This window comes from Pimephales promelas, chromosome 2, assembly GCF_988280905.1.
Source record: "Pimephales promelas chromosome 2, fPimPro1.hap1.1, whole genome shotgun sequence".
Lineage (NCBI taxonomy): Eukaryota > Metazoa > Chordata > Actinopteri > Cypriniformes > Leuciscidae > Pimephales > Pimephales promelas.
The window spans coordinates 3,942,554-3,948,777 of NC_142770.1; the positions used below are offsets into that span (position 1 = coordinate 3,942,554).

The 6,224-nt window shown below is 35.8% G+C and overlaps 1 protein-coding gene across 1 annotated transcript in view; it reads right to left on the reverse strand.

The window, feature by feature from the left end:
• Positions 1-5,042: 5,042 nt before the first annotated feature.
• The window catches only part of LOC148995729 (uncharacterized), a 64,224-nt gene continuing 63,042 nt past the window's right edge, over positions 5,043-6,224 (reverse strand). Inside the window, exons 13-14 of the mRNA XM_089119030.1 lie at positions 5,667-5,708; positions 5,043-5,583 (exon numbers count right to left, since the gene is read on the reverse strand). The gene's annotated coding sequence lies outside the window, so the exon portion shown is untranslated. The remainder of the gene's footprint in view (positions 5,584-5,666; positions 5,709-6,224) is intronic.

The following is a 6,224-nucleotide window of genomic DNA, read 5'->3' on the forward strand; positions in this document are numbered from 1 at the left end:
TGTTTACAGCTGAAATTTAATGTTATGTAATTTCTGGTCTTTATTAGAAGTTATCCATTACTCCAGTCTAACATATACACATACGTGTGTGTGTGTGTGTGTGTGTGTGTGTGTGTGTGTGTGTGTATATATGATTTGAGTAATGGATAACTTCTAATAAAGAACAGAAATGACATAACATTAATTCTCAGTTGCAAACATAATGAAAGAAACAGGAATGTACAGGTATAGATAAATTCATTATCAATCAAAATCCTGCATTACAACATTTTCTGATGTGTTATTGTTGAAATATGGTATGCCCCATCTTTGCAACTTTACGTGCAACAAAGCATACTTGAGGTGTCATTTCTTTTTTTTTTCAAAAGTTCTCAAAAAAGGGGAACGTAGAGGTATAGATAAATTCATTATTAAACGAAATTCTGCAATACAACATTTTCTGATGTGTTATTGTTGAAATATGATACCCAGAACATGCCCCACCTTTATGTGCTGACAAGTGACAAAGCATACTGGAGGTGTCATTTCTTTATTTTTCCAAAAGTTCTCAAAAAAAGGGGGACTGTAGAGGTATAGAAAACCATTATTAATCGAAATCCAGCATTACAACATTTTCTGATGAGTTATTGTTGAAATATCAGAACATGCCCCACCATTGTAACTTCACATGCTGGCGACAAAGTACTGGACTTTTCAAAAGTTCTCAAAAAAACAAGAACGTAGAGGCATAGATTAATTCATTCAACAAATTCTTGCATTACAGCATTTTCTGATGTGTTATTGTTGGAATACGGTAGTAGGCAGTGGGCATTGCAGTTTGCTGAATGTGTTTCTGAGACAATGAAGCACTTGCTTTATGCTACATGATGCATGATAGTTTGTGTGCACATACGCAAAAGCAATCCATCAGAATGAAACTATGCATCAGAATGAAATGGGATAACTCCCACTAGATAACATTTCAGAATAGCTCAAAGTCCAGGCCATAAGCTAAATTGGGGTAGAAACCTTAATTCTGATTGACTGTGTGACTTTGTGGGAATAGGTGTTTCTGGCACAGCCAGGGGTATAAATTACAGCCATTGCTCAGATTTCATTGGATTTCCAGCTGGACAACTCTGGACATTGTTGTATTTATTTTATATAAAAATTATACATTTGATACAAACCTTCACTGTTGTTTAATAGCTGCCTTTTCTATCTTATTACGTGCTTTTCTTATGTGTTATTTGTTGGTGAATAAAAACCAACATTAGCCGGCACATCTTGGACTTCTTCGGAATTTAAGTTAAATACGACCTTTTCAGCTACTGTACTCTGTGGTTTGCAGGTTCACCCATAAATATGTACATTGAACAAACTTTGCAACTTGTCTGGGAAAAGGGGGTTACAGGGCTTTTTACATTTGAGGCTATATGGTGTTGTGTCTTTTATGTGATACAGTTTTATATGTAAAACTGTGTATAAGACATAAAGAATACACAGAAACATGTTGTAATAAAAAAAGTTTATTGGGTTTATAAAGAATACACAGAGACATGTTGTAAAAATAAATGTTTTATTAAAACTGTAAAAGAAGACACAGAGAGCCATATTTGGAAAAAAATGTTTTATTCAATATTAAAAACGAATATTAAGCATGCATATAGTAAAGAGAAAGCAAGTATTACCTGAGTGCTTTGTCCCAGAGCAAACAGAGGAGAATGCTGAGAGGCCGAGCTCGAAGGAGAAAGGAGGACAAAGCTTCTTATAAGACAATTGTGAAAGGACTGAAAGAGTTAAACATAGGTCAAGATCTGGGATTGGACAGATTGTGCATATAAAATTGTGTATGTAATGAAGAGGTGTGACATGTAAAATGATTATAAAAGTACGGTATTTCTGATTGGAGGCAGACACTGGAAGATGAGCCAGCCTCTCCATTGTTTGATGATCCAAGCCTGACACCTGCTGGTGCTTCAATAAACTGCTTTTATTGAACTATATCTTGGATACTTTAACAAACCAAATACAATAAAACTTTTTAAAAATAATTTAAAAAAAAATATTGCCGTCTCTGCTTGCTATAAAGAACTTAACCACGGAGGTCTTTCTGCTAGACTGAATCTGAATACTTACATCCAGGGCACAAAGCTCCCGTCCACCACATCCCAAAGATGCTCTATTGGGTTGAGATCGGGTGATTTTGGGGGCCATTTTAGTTCAGTCAACTCATTGACATGTTCAAGAAACCAATTTGAAATTATTCGCATGGTCCATGTTCTCATTCTGTTTACGCCAAATTCTGACTCTACCATCTGAATATCTCAACAGAAATCGAGACTCATCAGACCAGGCAACATTTTTCCAGTCTTCAACTGTCCAATTTTGTTGAGCTCTTGCAAATTGTCGCCTCTTTTTCCTATTTGTAGTGGAGATGAGTGCGGTCTTCTGCTGTTGTAGCCCATCCGCCTCAAGGTTGTGTGTGTTTGTCTTCACAAATGCTTTGCTGCATACCTCGGTTGTAACGAGTGGTTATTTCAGTCAAAGTTGCTCTTCTATCAGCTTGAATCAGTTGGCCCATTCTCCTCTGACCTCTCGCATCAACAAGGCATGTTTGCCCACAGGACTGACACATACTGGATGTTCTTCCCTTTTCACACCATTCTTTGTAAACCCTAGAAATGGTTGTGCATGAAAATCCCAGTAACTGAGCAGATTGTGAAATACTCAGACACCAACAACCATGCCACGCTCAAAACTGCTTAAATCACCTTTCTTTCCCATTCTGACATTCAGTTTGGAGTTCAGGAGATTGTCTTGACCAGGACCACACCCCTAAATGCATTGAAGCAACTGCCATGTGATTGGTTGCATTAATGAGAAATTGAACAGGTGTTCCTAATAATCCTTATATGTGTTAGGGCTGTATATTATTACAATATATCAGGTTAGAATACTTATAGTATATTGTTATTAATAATTATAGTAGCTTTATTATAGTCTTAGATAAGATTATTTGGATTGCTTTGGATTTTTGGATCTGGACTGGCTGCTTTTTGTTTTGATTGCCCTTTTGGATTTGTTTGCTTTTTGCGACTCTTCCTTTTTCCTGGTAACGGAGCAAGAAAGAGGAGATCCTCCCCATCTGGCCTCAACAGAAGCATCAGTATCCTCATACACAGCAAAATCCCCAGTGTTAAATTAACACTGAGAAGTGAGAATTATATAAACTCTGAGCAGAGTGTTAAATGAACACTGAAGCAGTGTTAAAGTTAATGAGATAATTAAGTGAATAATTGAGTGATGATTGAGCATTATTGAAGACACCTGATGTTAACAAGCAGAATCTCTGAAGGAGAAAACCGGAAATATTAAGTCACCATTATGGTGATCAGTGTTTGGTTTAGCTGGGTTCTTGACCCTTAAATCATTAACTTTAGATTTTGATCGGCTGCAGTAGGTGACTTATAACAGCCAGATGAACAAGCAGAAAAGGTGATCTGATAGTGTTGGTTGTGTTTTAACAATCATTAATTGACTTGAATCGCTGAACTCATCAAGAGCATAAATTCTGAGTTAAATTTACCTGAAGGATTTTAGCAGCACGGTCATTTTAGGACATACCATTTTCAGCCTTTCCAATGAAAAACAATAAAAAATTAAAAAAATCAACAAAAAAAATCACAAAAATATTTTATATAGGCATACACAGACATCAAAACTTAACATACTAATCTCAGCAATGGTGACAAACAGATCAACTCTGAACACAAGATCATTATTTATTCATGCAGCAATGCATGATGGGAGCCATGAATGAGTTTTGATTGGTGGCACCCAGATGTAACTAGAGGCTGTATACGGGTTCAGGTTTTGTTTGAACTAGGAGGGTCAGACTCGTTGTGGGACGATTCACACAAAATGAGTGTTTTCAGCGTAAAGTTTTATTATATCAGACACTGAACGGGTGAAGAAAATGTTTGTTTTGTTCTGTTTGTGCTGCTGCCGTCTGACAGGTGAGTTATAAAAGCATTTGTCATGTATTGCCAGATCATTTTAAAATGGTAATTTACAGGTCAACGAATTAAACTGTTAAATGTCAGGGAAAATAATGGAAACTTCTTTACTGAATACACTCAGTAGGGCTCATAAAAACCTTTTCAAAACTCAGGCCTTTTTAAAATGAATAAATGAGTCAAAAAGCAATTAACATATCAAACATCAGGGGCCGTTGCACCAGTGTGACGTACAGTAAAATACTATAGTGTAAGAGGATTACACTAACTAAAACTACAGACACAACTACATCCAGCGTAGATAATTCACAATGATTAAAAACTTTGCAAACTCTATTCTTCATGTGATCACAACTAGTGAAGACACTGGACCATCAGTTTTTATACAGGTTTTGCTAATAAATATTTAATATGTCCTAAATTTTATATTTCCAATATTACAAACAGAAATTTAGTTAGATCTGCTACATCTGTCGGCAGTGTGTATTCGGCACACACATCTCACTTATCATGCACAAAATAACCATAAACATTACAGTTCACGTCTGTGTGTATTTTATGTCCAGTGTAGTCTCACAAGTTGCTTTGTAATACAAGGACTTTTATTAATTATCTGTTTTATGGTCCAATTTATCATTTTCATGTTTGACTGCTAAAGTCTCAAAACTACTTGAGACTGTGTGTGTGTGTGTGTGTGTGCATCTTCAGTGCAAAACACTCATCTATACGTCTCATGTGAACGTGTTTTGATCTGTTGATGGACAAACAGGTTCTGCATGAAGAAGGTATCACTGGAAGTGTGTGGTTATTTTCAGTGTGTGTCTGCATGTGGTTGAAGGGCTTTTAAATGATTCAGCTTTAGCTTAACTCAGTTAATTCTGAGAAAAAAAAAAACTCTGCAATCATGACAAATTCACAGATTCTGTTATAAGTGAATCAGATCTGCTTTAAATGGCATCTAGAATATAAATGTACAGATTTTCCAGTTTCCTTTCCATTGTATGAAAATAATGCATACACGTTTACCTTTGCTAATGCTGAATTTCATTTCATTTCTTTATTTTAAGACAGTGCACATTAATGAACATTTCTCCATATGTGCCAGTGTTAGCCAGCAGGGTAATATTCAACTGTGGTCCATTGGCAAGATGTTATTAGGCACATTAAATCACACAGCAATTAATAAACAACAATAAAACATAATGCCATAACTGGCTATTTTACAACATAACATCATAAAACATATTTATATAACCATACATCTGTTACAGTGATGGTACAGTTTGGCTTTTTTTTGTTCAGTACTTTAAGTTTCTTAAAATTATAGAAATAATCTAAAGATCTTTGATCTCTCTTACTGAGGCCGTGTTACAGTATGGAAATTATTCATTTAAAAATAGGCACCATGATGACATTAATAAATGCTATTATTCTACCAAAAGCAGGAACCGTTCAGTTTGCAAGTCCAATTTCATCTTGGTCTCATACACAATCATATACAGTACAACCTGTAGTGAAATGCTTTGGATGGATCTATTATAAGGCAGTTGCTGGGCACTTTGATCAGCTGACTCTGGAAACGGCCCTGAGAAAAAGAGATTTACACCATTAGAAATATTTTCCATTGTTCAGACAAACAGATTTAAACTAGAGTCAAATATACTTTACCTGTTCAAGTGCAAAAGATCATTTCCAGCACACAGTGATATTCTACAACAGAAACAGGAAAACACAATAACAATATGAAGTTAAATACAGCACATCACAACATGCTTTAAAAACCACAACAGAAAAGGAAGATGATGAAGGAGTGTATTTTTACCTTGAAAGCCTCACAGATGTCCATCACTCCAGCTCAAACTCGGCAGTAAAAACCTAAACATCTCAAATCCTTTACAAAAGGTAGAATGTTGCATTTTACTTCTTAAAAATAAGAATTAAAAAAAAAAATCACTTTTACACATTTCAATGAAGATATTTGTTCGCGGCATCCAATAGCCACGCAGAGGCTCTGAAGCGGGATGACTCCTGACTCGCTTGCACTCATTGCTCATATCGTTACCAAAACAATAGACCGAAGATCTTTACTTGATTTCACCTTTATTTTTGGCATCACACATTTGGCATCACACATGATTCATTGAATCGCAATGCGGTCAACAGAAAGTAGGCTCCCGCCACTCGCCCCTTCCAAACACAGCATCAAACAATTCAACAAAGGAAATA